Source organism: Metopolophium dirhodum, chromosome 7 (assembly GCF_019925205.1).
Source record: "Metopolophium dirhodum isolate CAU chromosome 7, ASM1992520v1, whole genome shotgun sequence".
Classification (NCBI taxonomy): Eukaryota; Metazoa; Arthropoda; class Insecta; order Hemiptera; family Aphididae; genus Metopolophium; species Metopolophium dirhodum.
Window position 1 is genome coordinate 24,477,169 of NC_083566.1, and position 13,768 is coordinate 24,490,936.

The 13,768-nt window shown below is 30.7% G+C and overlaps 2 non-coding genes across 2 annotated transcripts; both read right to left on the reverse strand.

Annotated features, from left to right (window-relative positions):
- Positions 1–1,369: 1,369 nt before the first annotated feature.
- Positions 1,370–1,441, reverse strand: Trnad-guc (transfer RNA aspartic acid (anticodon GUC)). Its single transcript has one exon. It is a non-coding gene; the product is annotated as a tRNA-Asp (tRNA).
- Positions 1,442–5,912: 4,471 nt separating this feature from the next.
- On the reverse strand, positions 5,913–5,984 carry Trnad-guc (transfer RNA aspartic acid (anticodon GUC)). The gene has a single exon. It is a non-coding gene; the product is annotated as a tRNA-Asp (tRNA).
- Positions 5,985–13,768: the final 7,784 nt, after the last annotated feature.

Genomic DNA, 13,768 nt, shown 5'->3' on the forward strand with positions numbered 1-13,768 from the left:
TTAGCCTTAAGTTGGTTAACAACACGTGCATGTGTAGCAAGGGTTCCATCTGGGAACTAGTGGCAGCGCACGTTCCTCACTCTTAACCACGTTGCGTGATTTATTGTAGCCACCACGCCGCACCAAGCAACTAAATATATATTATTATGTGATGTATAGAGAAGCAAGTTGAAATTTGTTATTAGAAATTATTAATAATTATTGTCGATTATTTTTATCGAAAAAGTAGTGGATCTGTAGACATTTTGGCATGTTTATTACCCCCCCCCCCCCCCCCCCCCCCCAAAAAAAATACCAAGTAGATTCAATTTTCTTATAGATACCACATTTAACCACCCTCAAAGGCTCAAAGTTATAAGTTTATAACATTTTTACTGCTCCAACAATTGATGACAGACAAAAAAAATACACATCATTGTAAACCCAATACATCATCTGATCATCGCTCCGCACAGATTTTTGAAATTACATGCTTACGTTTAAACAATTAATTAAAAAATGTAAAGGAATCACACTAAAATGTACATTACACCGAACTGGTTTTACAGTAAATTGCCTTATCCTTATACCGACACAACCATAAACGTAAAAATGACTACCTATATAATATGCCATATATTATAAATATGTCCTAGACAAAGTATGTACCTATATCAAGCTAGGACCAACCAATCACGATCAGATTAAGGGGGCTTAGTTCAGTGAGGCCCACATTATTCTACCTTATTTAATGTTTAATATTTTAAAATAATAAATTATGTATCTATTTAAAATGTTCAAAAAATATCACTTAGTTAAATACTGTGGAAATCGTTTTGCTACCTACCTACTATGGCTTTATAGTATAATATAGATGACGACTGCCGAGTGTATCTCGTGCTCGACATTAGGCTCGTTCAAGTAAGCCACGCTGTAATGGATGTGTTAATTTTGAATTCAAATCTACATAAATCATTTAAAAAAAGATGAAAAAAGCTGAGCTTGAGACTGTCAGCGAAAATCTTCAAGACAAATGACAATTATGACGAGATTTTATCAGAATTTGAAATTCAAAAACTTATAAAATATTATTGTGGATTTCATCCTACATTTTTTTAAATTCATATGTTGGTACAACGTCCTCTAAGCCCAATCCAATCCAATGTAATCCGGCTGAGAAATTAAGTCTATCTCGACACCGGTGATCTGTTTAACAGTTATCACTAATATTATAGTGATTACCCAGAACATAATCAAAAAAAAAATTATATTTTTAATTTAATATTAAATATATATATAAATATAAATATATTTTACTGTTTATCCAAAAAATTGGTGTGAACAAACCGAATTATAAATAAAAACTGTATAAAAAATGCAAAAATTTTTCCTCCCCGGCGGGGAATCGAACCCCGGTCTCCCGCGTGACAGGCGGGGATACTTACCACTATACTACCGAGGATTACGTAAATTCTGTTAAAATTATATGTATTTAAGTATAACTATAAATATTATTTTTTTTAAAGCTTTAAAATATACCAAATATTTAGATAAAAGTTGGTAACCTGCCCGTCTCCAATTTGTTTACAAATTTTTTCACAATACGTCACATTTTTATGTGGAACATAATACATAATATACAGTTGTCTATTATAATATAATAATATTATTATTAATTATTATATAGGTAAGGGTTTATTTTATGCGGTCATAGTAATGATTAATGAGTATTTTAGAAATCCCGTTTGGGGTAGTAAAACTGCTTCGATTTTCTTCAACAGTATCTATTGTTCGATGGGAAAATGAATCTAGTTGATGCATTAAGGAGGTCAAAATTTAAAATTTTCAATAGTTTTCAATAATGCCGGGAAAAACAACATAAAAAATAAGGAAATTTTTATGCAAAATCGGTTTATTGACCAAATCGATTTTGGTTTTTGGTGTAACTCTAAAACAAATTACCGTAGATACATGACATTTTCACTGACAATTTCTATTTGCATTTTATATACATCATAAAATATTCAAAATATTTTTACTTGTTTTGAGCTGTTAACGGACAATATCAAATTTTTTTTTTCAGTTTTTTTTTTTATGAATATCAATACATTTTTATTCGTTGGGTAAAAAAGCTTGAAAATTTAATACAATGCTCTTAATATATTGTTACAGTGACATTTGAAAAATAATGAAAATCCAGTCTCAATTTTTTTTTATAAGCATTTAAAGTTCAAATCTTGTAAAAGGCGTAAAAATCACAAAAATTGAAAAATGTGCAGATTATTTTGAGTTAGAAATTCCTAAAAATTTTTATTTTTAAATCTAAGATTTTAAAATGTAATACAAGATTTCTTAAAAGGTTCTCTATATTTCTCGAAAAAAAAATGTCTAAAAGAGACAAATTAAATTTTTATGAGCGTTTGAAGTTCATATTTTGCACGATCAACTGTTTTTTGCATAAATAATAAAGAATCTATGGTTTTTTGTTTTATCCATGCTATGACGTCAGCAGCTCGTGCGTTTTTTCAGCCCCATACATTTTAAATTTTGTAAATATTTAGCAATGTAGCATACACTTATAAATTATAATAGTAGGTAAAATACAAGTACACATTAGTACATGATTACACTTGTAACATGTTTATAATTTCAGTGTTTGCACCTAAATGGATATTGGCTATATATTTATTATCATAGGCATACTAGTCTGTCCTCAAAACATTGAGATGGAAAATAGAACTTCGGAAGCGACTAAGGAAGAGAAAAAAAAACTATGTCGTTTGGTAAACAATAATCGTAAGTTGTTATGTGATTACCTGTCTTAATGTTAATTGTTATACGATAGTGACATGCATCAATTTTGTATGGTATTCATGATTTAAAGTATAGATGCTTAAGTTTTTCAATTTTATGATGAAAAAAAACTGACAGGTAAAATTGTTTTGCAAATTATTATTTTATTAATATTGAGAAGAAGGAAAGCATTTATATTTTACACCTGTAAATCCGTTGTATATTTTATATATTGGGGAGTCAATTATATTTACAAGTTTTTCGAACTTCTGGATATTTCTATCTTAACAACCTTTATTAATTCATTCTTATTTATTTTGGTTTTTCTTTATATTTAGTCAAAAAAATGGGTTAGCGCGTGTACTGCACTCTATTGGCAAATAGTGTCAACTGTTAAAAATAAATATCTATCTACTAGATAACGCTATAGCACGGTTTAAGATAGAATGACTGTGCGTCAAACGATAAATAGTGCCAGGAAGAAGTGCTTATGTCAATTTACTAGCTCTTAACGCGATCTAGTGGTCATGAATAATTGATATACCTATGGGAGATTAGATATAGTAATTAAACATAATATTAAAATACATTGTAAGATACAATTACTGTTTTTAGCGCAGTTTGGTAAAACATAAATAAGTCGACACCAGATGGCACTAACTGTCAGTAAATTCATATAACTACATCGCATAGTCACTTGGTCATTAAGCCTAATATACGTCGACGCGTAACCATTCTATATTAAGCCGTGCGCTATAGTGAACATTAAAAATTTATATTTAATAATTCCAAAATATTTTGAGCTGTTTACGGACATTTTCAGTTACTAATTTGTTTAGTTTTTTTTTTAATAAATGTCGAAAAGCTTAAAAATGTAATACAAGGCTCCTAATATAATTTTACAATGTCGTTTGAAAAATATTAAAAATACAGTCATAATTTTTTTTTTATAAGCATTTAAGGGGCCTTACTATAGCATTGATTTGAGGAGGATCATTTAGGCAATTTCTAATCTCGTCGTCGCCACCCGAGATCTATATGTTAGTCGTAAGTGATTATTAGTGTGTTTGGCGTCCATGCGGGTCAATTGTAGCGGTACGGAAGGCCTCGAACGCACTCGCACTTATAGGTTAATATTGTGATCATGAAAAAATGGTTATTTTTTACTCCAACATACGATTTTAATTCCAACAATACGTCGCAACGATTACCTCGATTTGCATTCTGACAAAATAATCTTTTTGCCGCAACATATACGAGAGATCAATCGAGGCACATTTTTAAAATTGTATTTAGTTAATTAAATATTCGAAAATCGAAAATCCTAAATTTTTATAAATTTTTTACAATATTTATTGCTATTCAAATTACAAAAGTTAAAAATGTGGCTCTATCGTTCCCTTGAATATATTACGGACAATCCGAATATTTGTTCAGAATAAAAATTGAAACAATTGTTGACACGTATCATTGGAATTAGAAACAGTAGTTTTTGACAAAAAAAGACGTTGTTCACCACCGGCCTCGTAAAGTTCGAATCTTGACAAAACACGTAAAAATAACGAAAATTATTTTGAGTTAGAAATTCATAAAAAATTGTTCTTTTAAATTTAAGATAAAAGAATGAAAATAAAATAGAATTGTAATACAAAATTAATTCCTCATAAGTTCGTCCACCTTTATCAAAAAAAAAAAATGTCTACAATAAAGTCAAATTAAATTTTCATGAGCGTTTGAAGTTCAAATTTTTACATAATTGGATATTCACTCGATTTCTCATGTAGCCATTTTCTTATTTTGTTGTAATTCAAAAACAAATAACCGTAAATATATGAAAATTTCACAAAATTTTTATATTTATATTTATATTTTGTATAGGTACACCTTAAAGTTTTGAAAATATTTTAACTCGTTCTGAGCTGTTAACGGACATTTTAAATATCTATTTTTTTTTCTATAAATGTAAATTTTATTTGTTGGGTCAAAATGCGTGAAAAATTAATATAAGGCTCTTGAAATATTGTTACTATAGTAGGTAGTTAAAAAATACTAAAAATACATGGGCACAATATCTTTTTTATAAGCTGTTTTTACGTAATTGTATAATAATTTAACTCTAAAGTATAAAAGTTATACCATGTTTGTCGTTTTTACTAAACTCAACCTACGGTGGATTAATATGATCAATTAATACAAAATCCTAACCAACCTAATCGACGTAATCGTACTAAATTCTGATGAATAAAAAAAAACCAAGCATTCGTATGTATAGATAAAAAAGAAAATAAAAAAGGAAAAATAAGAAAAAAAACAATGGAAAAATTTGATTCACCGAAACCGTGGTTTGAATTATTGGTCATTGGGACATTCTGTACTAAAATACGTAGAAGGCACTGCCACTGCGCCAATATGCTAATCGTTTTAATAATAATTATTATTATTAAAACCAATAGCAACCATTTACAACAAAAATTTCCATCTTAAATTGCATAATCCCTGTTTGAGCACCTCCCGGGTTCGAATTTACCCTTTGGCATATCTTCTTCCCAGAGGTCTAATCTATCTCTGTACCAAATGTCATCGCAATCGGTCCAGCCGTTTAGGAATGCATAAAGCCATAAACTATAAAGGATATACATACACACAAACATTCATTTTTATATCATATATACTATATAGATTGACAAAAAATAATAATACAAATCAACAAACATGCCCGATTAATCAATAACAACCAATATATAATACACTATTATTATTTTAATCTACCACAATAAACTAAATTTTTGATTATTTAGCTAATTTTTTTTTGGACTGATGTGGCATTCTAATGATGAAATAATTTTTAAAATCTGTCCAGCCGTTCTTGATTTATAAATGGTCCAACACTTTTTTTTTACTCTCTTATATACATATAAAAAATATATCATAAGACAAAATATGCTGTATAACTTTTTAAATTAGTTATTGATATGATAATAATTGTGCACAACATAAGAAAAATAGAAAGATGGACGACGACAGTGATATCCGGTAACAGGGTATGCTCGGTTATCTCGAATAGAAACATAAAAATCGAAAAGTAATAATGAAGTACAAGGTGACTTTTATACATTTTAAAAAAATTGCAAAAAACTTTCCTCCCCGGCGGGGAATCGAACCCCGGTCTCCCGCGTGACAAGCGGGGATACTTACCACTATACTACCGAGGACTATGAATAAATTATGTAATTAAATTACTTTTCATTATATTTGCTAATTATATTTTGTAACTTTCTATATAATTGATTTGAGAAAAATTAATTAGAGTACCTAGCTCAATTTATTTAACTCTTTAAAAACTGCTTTACAAGTGCAAAATTATTTAACAGCTAACACAGATCCCCCCCCCCCCCACATTGTCTTTTTAATACCTTAATAAAAAGTGTTGAGAGGGTGAGGGATTATCCAGATTTCCCCTCCCATTTAGCTTAGTCGTTTCCCTCCCCTCTTTCAGAAATCATTTCCACGACACTGAGCACAACCTCCTATCGACATTAGGGAGCGCCTCCCCAAAGTCGATAGGAGCGATCTCCGTCGAACACGTTATGTTGCATCTTCCCGCCCGTCACCTTCAATATTGGCTGACAAGTCTAGATCCTCTAGTATGACTTTCCTTCGATGACTTCAACATTGAAAATCACTGCCTCACTGGCAGGAAGGGTTTGATTTTCGATGTTACAAACTCAATCTACATAGCCGTAGACGGCTATTTCAGCACGCCAGCACATTTTCAATACTCAATTGCTGGAAATCTGTTGCATAACCTCCGCCCTCCGGTATCGTAATTTCTTCGATTACATATTTACATCAATACATTGATCCGCTGTGGAAAAATTACTGGAAGGACAAAATTTATTGATTTCCATTCTCTGTATGACCATTGTTCGTCATTGACCAATAGGTCTGCATGAAAACTCAAGTTTAGCCAAGTTTTATCTTCACGTGATTATATTTAACTGCATCATTAATTTTTCATTTATATTTTGTTAAAACTTTCTGCTTTAATAATAATTAGTGGCATGGCTAAAATTTTTTTTTAATTTAGGCCTAAATTGGCACGTTGAACAAGTCCTATTTACCATCCATGGTCTAGAACAGCGGTTCTCAACCTTTTCATAGTCGCGTACCCTTACACAATTTGAAAATTTTTACGTACCACCTGACCATTTTTTTTTTTTGCTTATTAATAATGTATACGTTTATGTTATATGTATGTATAGAATTTTATTTCATTAGGAATTACAAAATGAGATAATATAAAATATATAAATATATAATAAAAAATAAAGTATTTAATTGAGTATTTTAATGCACAGAAATCCACACCATCAAATAAACATTAAATAAACCAAATAATATTTAATGTTAATAATAATTCGTACCAATTTTTTTTTATAAAGGAAGATTTTCTTCGCGTACCACCTATGAGCTCTCTGCGTACCACTAGTGGTACGCATACCACAGGTTGAGAACCGCTGGTCTAGAACCATCGCTAGGATATGATTCTTATCTATAATAATTAATGATTAGATCGGTCACAGCAACAAATTAATCTGTATGTAATATTATGTTATATGTAGGTATTTAATAGAGATAAACTATAGTATTCGAAGTTTAAATTTAAACACCGTGCTAAAAACAAAAAATATAAAAATGTATAGATAACCAAAATTTCAAGATGTAGCAGGTTGCTAGTAGGTAATTTTAAAGATATACCTATGAAAATGTGTCCATAGAAAAAATCTAAGTTTTCATAATAAGGCCTGACATCTATGGTCATATCGATTATTTGTAATAAAAAAAAACCGACAAAATTGTAATAATATTCAGATACCTATTTCGAATTATGAATTTTTAATGTTATAGTACATAATATACCATACATGCTGCATACTTACAGCAATGCATGTCCACGGCCAGCAGCAAAAATGCGTATTTTCCGAACGCTATTTGAACATGTTCCGGAGAAGGTTGGGTTATTAAATTAATAAATTAAGTGCGGATGGGCCATCTCGGTCAGATATATGTGGCCACAAAGTGAGGTACACCACACGGACTGGCCTTTGAACTGAGGTAGGTACACGGATTACAAGCTGAAACTGAAATACACTAAGCGCCGTATTTGATATTTTGTTTATTTTCATTTTTTCCCGGTCAGAGTCGGGTAAATTATTTAACTATATACTATATATATATATCTGATATTCCACGGCGTTTCTCTTGACAAATTAAATAATGCCATTGGATTTATCTTGTCTAACCCTATACACACAAAATATATTTGTTTTTCATGAACTAACAAATCCCTGCGTGAGCCCCTCTTTAATAAGCTAAATCAAAAAGTTGGCTTCGAGGTGCACGTACTTCTCGGGTATAGGAGTATAGGCATACATATGCACACAATTTTAGAACCAATGAGTGCCATAGACTTAGCTGAGGATCGCTTATACACACACACACACACACACACACCCACTTGATAGTTGTTAAAAATATTTCATTGATTACTCGTATTGCGCTTTCAAAGTCTTCAATCTCCATGAGTTCTTTAAGGTTTATCTGATGCAGTCAGTATTTTTAAATAAAACCCAAAAAAAAAAAGGTGGGCGAGTTGGTGTCGTTCTGCTGTACAGTAGGTTACAAAAGAGTCACTATTATGGATGGTGTTAAATTTTATGATACAGGTAGACAAACTTATGAGAAATCTTGTATTACATTTTAAAATCTTAGATTTAAAATAACAATTTTTTATGAATTTCTAAACCAAAATAATTTGCAAATGTTTGTGATTGAAAAATTGAAAAATTGTTCATATAAATTTTTAATAGTTTCAACTGCTATAGTATCAATATATCAGGAGCCTGATTATCATATGTACACAGACACAAAAAATAAAAAACAACACACATCTTTGTAAAATCAATACATTCATCGCTCCCCTCAAAATTTAAAAGTATCCCACTGCAGAGTAGAAAAAATCAATAGATTATTTTAATTTAAAATTTACTAAAAATATTGTTTTAACCACACGTGTTTTATTGATGTTTAAAACAAAATCAATAAGTTTTTTTTTTTAAAGTTGTATACACGTGTTTTTAAACATAAGAACCCTGGATGCAGTTGCATTAATAGGTATAGTTAACTTAAATAGTGTACGTTGTATGTAAATTATTTTTTTTTGTACAATAATATTAATTGTAAAGTGTGTTGTATTAAAACTAAGCAGGTTGTTTGTTATAGTTTTCTAAAATCTAATTGTTCTACGCCGCTATACCCACATATTATTATACCACAGTTACAATTTGCAGAATTTTATAGAAGCATGAACTACCATTGTAGACTTTTCATGTACGTTACAATTATGTAGGGAAAGAAAATAAAAGGGCAAAACATGATCCACTTTTATACAATACACGTAATTATGTATATAATAATATTCAAGCGCATGACGAAATATACAACAAACGAGTAGTTTATACTATGTAATAAATATAACAAAATACCTCTCAGAGTATATCAAGTCTTTAAGAATCAAGCACTTAAAATGCAAATCTTGATATAAAATGTATGAACGTAAAATCATATCTATTATCAAAATCTTAATACTGGTTGAAAATTACTCGTTAATAAAATATCTACTATATAAATTAACCAACATGCAATATTAATAATACGATGAAATAAATACAATTTATGTGTTTATTTTTTACATAATATTATATTTGTATATAAATGTACATTTAAATATTCATAAATCAATAGGAAAAAATTAATTTCATGTACATTTATTCTTATAATTAAAGAAAAACTCAATTCGCTTAGAAAAGTATTAACATATTTATTTTATTATTTAAACAAAATTTAAAGTATCAATTAATATGTATTACTTTATAATAACTATATTAATCATCATTCTATCGTAATAGTATAATCACATGAATTTTGTTTTGGCTCACGAAAATTGAATAATTTTTGGTTTATATACTATCTTTGATATAGCCATAATATATAGTGTTGCCAATCCTTACAGAAATAAAATTTAAAAAAAAATACTTGTATATACTAGCCGAGCTGCCATGCATTCCTATGATTTTTTTAAATAAAAGAAAATATAGTACCTAATTAATGTACTGTTATTGAAATGTAGATTACACTTTAAAAAACAGCGTGTCATTTGGCATTCAGCAAGTTTATTTTATTGAACGTATCAATGTCCTGTACGTTGTATATTGTACAGTTATGTCTCAACGAAATTTTATTGTAAACTAATTATTAGTATATTTAAGTATATTTTTACAACACAATTTGGAAATTAAAGCGGCACACTTTGTGCTCTAAAACACTCTATTTCAGGCCTGCAGTATGTTGGGTGTATAGTTTAAGACGACTACGTCTGTGGTCTGTATATTTTAATTTTTAATAATGTATTATAATTTGTAGTTGACGATAAAAAACAATGCTGGTATCAATCCTCATATATTTATAATATATGATATATCTACGTTATAAGTTTGGGGTCATACAGTCATATTATTATAATATTATAATCTGTTTTAAATATTAAGCACACCTACGTGTATATTAGTGAGTGCAATGATTAATGACTAATGTACATATGTTATATTGTCATAAATGGTAGTGACTTGTGAGTTTTTCAGATTTCAATCGAGATTACATTTGTATTTGCAGTATGTGCGCTCGATCTTAAATGGTTTATTTGTTGTTTTGAATTTTATATTTGTTTAAATAATTTACCATTATTACACACAGGAGGTGCATTCAAACTCGTTCTCGATTCTCTCAGAGAGTCTACTTTATGTTTATGAGCTCCACGTCATTACAACGTCTTCATGTCACTTGACAGTTCCACGTACTGGACTTAAGACGCGCACACTTCTACCTGTATACTTAACATTTAAATCCTATGGTGTATATTATAATAACATATTATAATGTCGTAATATTATATCGAGAAACAGCCACCGGCTCCGCGCGCATATAGGTAACCGCCGTAACCCATTACCTCCCATCTCTCTCGCGCGTATTTTATGTACCAACAATTTTATAATATTATATATTATAATCCGTTGTCTCGCGCGTTTGTGTTTGATCACCGCACGCGGCAGACCCAAATACTCCATGTAAGTAAGTATAAGTACCCATACACCTTTTCATCCCGTCTACACACAAACTATTAAATAATAATATATAGGTAGGTAACGTGTACGTACATTTGTGTGTGTGCGGCGGATGTGTACGCATGTGAACGAGCATATAATAATTTTAGTCGGTGTCTAAAGGTGTCGGGATATGGGGAAAGAGATAGATAATGAGAGAGACATAGGTGTTATAAGAATGAACAGTTTTTTTTTCTCTAACGGACAGTGAAAACTTGATCTCTGGCATTGGCCCCGAGGCTCTGCGTATTATTATTATTATATATACCTACCTAATACATACCACCGCCCTCATCGTCGTGGTTCTGTAGTATTGTATATATATATATTCATACATAGGTATAGTCGTTGGGGTGGAGGTCTATCTGCTGCTGCACGGTCGCGAAAACGTTTGCCGCTGCAGATAATAACACTGGCTTTAGACGTCCAACGTTGAATTAGCTTTTCGAGATAATATCATGTCGGGCGAAATATAATAATAATAAAAAAAACCAACTCGACGAAATTAGGTCTGCGGGCGATAATTATTGTAACACATTACGTGCGAAAATGATGGATGGGTATATATATATAGAAATATACGTAAAAGATAAAATTATGATTACGGCGGCAGCGGTCGGTCACGACCTCTCTAAACGCGACGACGGTGATGAAAAACAATCTAAACTAATAGCTCAATATAGGTATATAAATGTTCACACACACACACACACACACACACACACACACACACACACACACACACACACACACACACACACACACATACACCAACAGCTTGAGTTCGTGTAGGTAACGCGATCGTGACTGACGGTTGTCCGTCGTCGGTACATATTTTGATCGTACTGCATTTCCAAGCGGATGCGATGCGATTTACGATCGCAATCGAATTTGCAAATAATTGTCTACGTCCGGACTCCTCGTCATCCGTCACCGGATGTCGGGTTCGTGTCGACGGATTACACCGGTGCGGGTGGGCTCGTTGCGACGATGACGTTTTGCATCCATAGACTTACCTATGTATTAAAAGTGTTTATGATTGCAATCATATAATATGCATCAATATGTCGCCGTCGCTATTTCGTGCCCGCAATATATTATTATTGAGATAATATTTTTGTAAACTTGTTTGGTCGTCGAAACGCCTAATTGGAATATAAACAAGGCATATTATCCCTAACATAATGACGTTATTAATGATCATTTTATAATTACTAATTAGTGATATAACGTATTAGTTATTATAAGTCGAACGAAATCGGGGTTTTTTTTACAAGGATAAAAATTTTAATAAGGTTTTAGTTTCTTTTTAAGCCACGAAGTATCGGTTCAAAGAAATGTCAATAATATATTATCATCGTAAATCGAGATGCTTTTAATTTTATTCCAAGATAATATTAACATTATTATTTATTTTATCGATTGATGAGAACTAAGGAACAGCAATTATTCATTTTAATTTCAATTTTAGTTTTATTTTTATTACATGCTTATAAATTATAATTTATATTCAATAGTTATATCTTATTTTATAAGTATGAACTATGAAGTTTATAATTTATAATATTATACAAACGGTTATAATATAATATTTTATATGCAAGCACAATACGTCAATACCTATAAGTTATAATTTAATGCCGTGCCAGGATTTTATTTTAATCATTGCGATTACCTATTATTAAAGACCGGACAGAATTGCGTTAAGAATATGTCAAAATTGCACTAAAAATATGTCAACATTTTATTGAAAATATATCAACATTTCAGTACGCCAGTACCTATAAATATGTTTAAAGTGCAATGAAAAACACATTAAAGTTACATAAAACAATCATATCTTTATATATCAATGTGAAAATGAAAACCTTTGAGGCCTATGTTCTCGGAAACCACTGAACCGATCGTTTTTTTTTTTTTAAATTGAAGAGCTCATTGCGAGAAGGTTTATGGCAATTGATCGATTCTCTAACTTAATAAACAACGATGTTATCAATTATTATAAATAATGACCTGTTACGTAATAATAAATAATAATAATAAATCAGTATTATTCTCAACTCCTATAACCCATACCAACCATTAATAAACAACAATTTCTATCTAAATCTCAAAATTCCTGGTTGAGAACCTACCAGGGGTGATCAATTCCCTTTTTAAATTAGTCTATGACACTCACAAAGAATGTGGCTTTCTATTGGTGAAAGAATTTTCGAAATCGGTTCAGTAGTTCCAGAGATTACCCTCAACAGTGGTAACTAACAACTCCTCTTTATATAATAGTATAGATTAGCTGATCCTGTGCACTTCGTTGCCCGTTAAATGTATCAACTCTATATGACTCAAACTTTGTTCAATTCGTTATTTAATGGTGTATGGTGTTCAAAATTTATATTAACTTTTCCGTTTCCCGGAATAAAAATTCTGATACGCAGCAGTACATTATCAGGTAGGCAATCTACCCTCACGGACCCCGTGCTGTTTGTACGTATGATTTAACTCCAAAGTATCAAAGTTATACCAAATTTGTCGTTTTTACTTAATATAATCAATTTATACAAAATCCTATCCTAACCTAACCGTACTAAAATCCGATGAATGAAATAAAAAACATTGACGAACCAAGAGATCACTAAGTGATCGGAATGGCGGCACCGTACGTCCTCTATCACGGATAATGTTTGGTATCCAGACCTGAAACCCCCGTCTTTTATCACTGCACGCATTTACCGACGACCACTTTTTCTTTCATCAACATTAATGTCAAATACTCTTAG